General features: G+C 40.1%; 1 long non-coding RNA gene across 1 annotated transcript; it reads right to left on the bottom strand.

Moving 5' to 3' along the window:
• Nucleotides 1–1,522: 1,522 nt before the first annotated feature.
• On the bottom strand, nt 1,523–3,968 carry LOC135275158 (uncharacterized). Its single transcript, XR_010342861.1, has 3 exons — nt 3,884–3,968; nt 3,698–3,801; nt 1,523–1,688 (listed from the first exon to the last, which is right to left on the bottom strand). It is a non-coding gene; the product is annotated as an uncharacterized LOC135275158 (long non-coding RNA).
• Nucleotides 3,969–4,193: the final 225 nt, after the last annotated feature.

Raw genomic sequence — 4,193 nt, 5'->3', positions numbered from 1 at the left:
CTTTTTGTTGTTGTTTTTTTTTTAAGACATTTTCAGGCTTAAGTCCTGGCCTTGTCCACTGAATCTCTGTAAATGGAGAGTCTAATTACATTACTCCATTGCTTAAACACTTTGAGTGGCTCCCTGAGGTACTCAACTGCATTTTTTAAACATCAGTGCTTTTCATTTCAGCGTTGCAGTTTTTGCCATGTAGGTGTAGCTCCTGCACTGTCACCTATTTAATATTTTTCAGTAAGTTGACTTACTTTAAAAAAAATTTTTTTAAATAGGAAAAAAAATTTAAATAAGTATACATTTCAGGAAACTTGATTCACTACCCAAAATGAAAAACAAGGCCAGGCATGGTGGTTCATGCCTGTAATCCCAGTACTTTGAGAGGCCAACGCGGGCAGATCACCTGAGGTTGGGAGTTCGAGACCAGCCTGACCAACATGGAGAAATCCCATCTCTACTAAAACACAAAATTAGCCAGGCATGGTGGTACATGCCTGTAATCCCAGCTACTCCGGAGGTTGAGGCAGAAGAATCACTTGAACTCAAAAGGCAGAGGTTGCAGTGAGCCAAGATTGCACCATTGCACTCCAGCCTGGGCAACAACAGCAAAACTCTGTCTCAAGAAGAAAGAAAGAAAAAGAAAGAAAAGAAAGGAAAGAAAGAGAAAGAAAGGAAGGAAGGAAGGAAGGAAGGAAGGAAGGAAGGAAGAAAGAAAGAAAGAAAGAAAGAAAGAAAGAAAGAAAGAAAGAAAGAAAGAAAGAAAGAGAGAGAAAGAAAGAAATGTATCACTTGCTATAACCAAAAAGTAATTATCAAAATTCTTTCTCTTTGTTGAAAAGGAAGATTAATAAGGTTGGAGAGAGTAAAAACTTCCTAACCTATTTTTCCCCCTTTTTTTGACAGACAGGGTCTTTCTCTGTCACCCAGAGAGAGTACAATGGCTCTCTCACCTTGTCTCACTAGCCTCCCCTTCCTGGGCTCAAGCCATCCTCTCACCTCAGCCTCCTGAGTAGCAGGGACCACAGGTGCACATCACCATGCCTGTAACTTTTGAATTTTTTGTGGAGGCAGAGTCTCACCATATTGCTCAGGCTGGTCTCAAACTTCTGGGCTCAAGTGATCCTTCCACCTTGGCCTCCCAAAGTATTGGGATTACAGATGTAATCCCACTGTGCCCAGTACCTAGGCCAATTTTGAAAAATCTTCTTTGTGTAATTAGAAGGACTGAAAGAGAATGGGAAGAGAACTAAATGTCTCATTGTATGATTCAAGATTATGCATTGCCTTGTCTGTATGCTGCCCCCAGTCATCTCATGTATCCCACTGAGAAAGGATCCATTGCCTAGAAAGCACTGCTAAACTCCTTTCATGTGGCATTAGGGCCCTCAACAGCCTGGCACTTGCTTGACATCAGCATCATCTCTTGCAACTCTCTAAGAGCGTTGCTCCAAGCACCCTGAAAAACTTGTATTTCCACAAACTTGCAATAAGTTGTGAATGCTATTTGCAGCAAGTAACACGGTACCTTAAACAATGGGAGGTTACTTCTCACACATCAGGAAGGCTAGAGGTGGGTGGTTGCTGGTGCTGGCAGGCCAGTGTGGCGGGGAACTGGGTTGGAATCTCTGGACGTTCTTGGTCTTTCCTCCAAGGTCTTAAGAAATCTGCCACAGTCCCTGTCATCACAAGGCATTCTGATAGGGGGAAAGGGATGCAAAGAGACTAGAGTTTCTCATCATTGATGTTCCTCTGATCAGATAGGAAAGGCCTTTTCCATTTGCTCACTCCCTGTTATATCTTTTTGGTCAGATCTGGGTCACATTCCTTGATCTAGATCAGACGTGGACCCACCTTCTCTGAGACTAAAGGAGCTTAACCTGAAACGTAAACAAATCAGGACTCAGCTAGCAAAAGAGGAGGGAAAGGCTCTGGAGGAATCAACAAGTGTCTCGCACGATCACCATAAAATTACTGTAGGTCTCACATGCTTTGTTTGCCCAGGGAGCTCCTATTTAAGCATGCATGACCTTCTCTGCCATTCTAACAGAAGTGGGTGTCTTCTCCTAGGCTGGCACGGACACTTGGCTACATAATTCACAATTATGGAATTGACCATTTAGATCCTAGCCACTAGAGTTGCTCCTCCAGGTCAGGGACTCTTACTTTTCTCTTTGGTGTTGCCTGGGCTCAGCATTGTGTCCAGCACATAGTAGGCCTTTAATGAGTGTTTCTTGAATTAAGGCTGAATTAATTAATTTGTTTCTTCTTCTATGCAAGTCACAAATGAAGTCCAAGTACTAAATATTAGGTTGAATTACAAGCATGCCTTGGAACATTTTGCAAACAGTGCTCTCTATTTTATTGCTGTTTTGTGTTGTTTTGGGGGAAAATACAGCAATTTCCTAAAAGCATATGTGAAGTTACTGTTAGCATAAAACTTCTAATGCACTGCTGATCTTACAGCAAATCAGTCACTGTAAATCCTGGAGAGTGATTTTATAAACTTAGTAAACCATTTCCATCTTGTGTAAAACACATTATACGGGTAATAGCTTCATTTGGCCGAGTCATCTTAGGTACAGTTCCACGATTGCATTAAGCTAGTTTTTATTGATGAACGCTCAATGTTAAACAGCTTCTTAATGAAGTGAATTGCCTTGAAGCCTTCGGATAGTGCACACGCATGCACACACACACACACACACACATACACACAAAGTTACCAACCAAACAACTGCAGAGGCAGTAATGATATAATATTAATGAGCAATATCGCATACAATTGGATGTGCTAGTTTCTAATGTTGTTGAGTTGATTCCCAGTAATGGGCCTCTTGAAATGACCTAGCCCTCAAAGAAGTAACTTCAGGTTCAGCAGCCCATGTAAAATATAATAAATGCATAAATAATTTAGCAAGGGAAATAGGTAGCATTATGGCCACAATTCTGTGCCGCTGTTATTTAAAAGCCTGGCAGCTTGGTAGTTAGAAACCACTGTGTCCAGGGGTGTTGTAATTCACCATTTGCTCAGAGTTGAAATGAGACAGAAGAGAGCTCCAGGCCCCTGGCTCATTTTTTATTTAGAGGCAATTTTTAAAAATCCATTCAGCCATTTAAGTTCCAAAAATAGAAAGAGGAAAAAGAAATAAACACGCTTCAAAGTTAGAAATTTAGAGACTGCTTGAAGGCTTAATTAGGCAGGGTCTGGAATATATTTTTTTAAGCAACATTCTACAAACTTGGAAATGCAAGTTCCAAGTGAGAGTGGTGAGAATTGAAACAGTTTCATTGTGTGTGTGTATGTGTGTGTGTTGCTTTTTAACCCATATATGGTGGTTTCTGAGGCAATATTTTTCAAATCCTAGTTCTTTGTATATACTTAGATATATAATTTGTATTATTGTACCACATATCATATTTATTATTCTTTCAACATTGTTGTTTGTAAATGGACTCAATATTTTAGAACTTAAGTAAATAAGTTAAAAGGAAAATTCTGTATTACTAATGTAAATGAAAAATCAATATGATATCCCACAAGAAGTTGCTATTGTTTGTTTTTTCTTAATATACACTGAAATAAATGCATATGGAGTGGAACAAATGTCTAGAAATCAAAATAAGAGACAGTTCCTCTGTGTATTATCCAAAAGAGCTCAAGGACATTTAGGGAAGCGCTGACTTCCTGGTTAAGAACACAGACCTTTCAGAGCAGGCAGGATTGGCTCCAGTCCCACCTCTCCCATTTGCCAGCTGAGAGGCTTGTGAGCAGGTCTTTTTTGTCTTTCTGAGCCTCAGATTCTGCATCTGGAAAATGAGAATAAAATTTTTGAGCAGTTAGTTAAAAGGATTGTATGATATAAAATGTATAAAGCTCTTAGCACAGCACCTAGCCTACAGCAAATGTCCAAGGACTATCAGCTATGATTATTATTCATTTGTGATTGGAGAGATGTGGGTCATCGTGGAGAACAAAACACCAATGAATTCAGTTCCAGAAAAAACAAAATGTACTAGGTGTCTGTCACATGACAGGCTCTGTGGTAGGCCCTGGGGACATGGAGATAATTTTCAAAGTAACAGCCATGTAAAGAGATAATGGCATGTAAACAGCCATGTAAAGAGATATGTGCAGTGCAGTGAGAACTCTGTGCCCAGGTTAAGATGGAAGGTCAGAGTGGAAGAGCATGATCAAAGTC

Source organism: Aotus nancymaae, unplaced genomic scaffold (assembly GCF_030222135.1).
Source record: "Aotus nancymaae isolate 86718 unplaced genomic scaffold, 86718_ANA_hifiasm-v0.15.2.pri h1tg000015l_1, whole genome shotgun sequence".
Taxonomy (NCBI): Eukaryota; Metazoa; Chordata; class Mammalia; order Primates; family Aotidae; genus Aotus; species Aotus nancymaae.
This window is presented reverse-complemented; position numbering and strand designations above follow the sequence as displayed.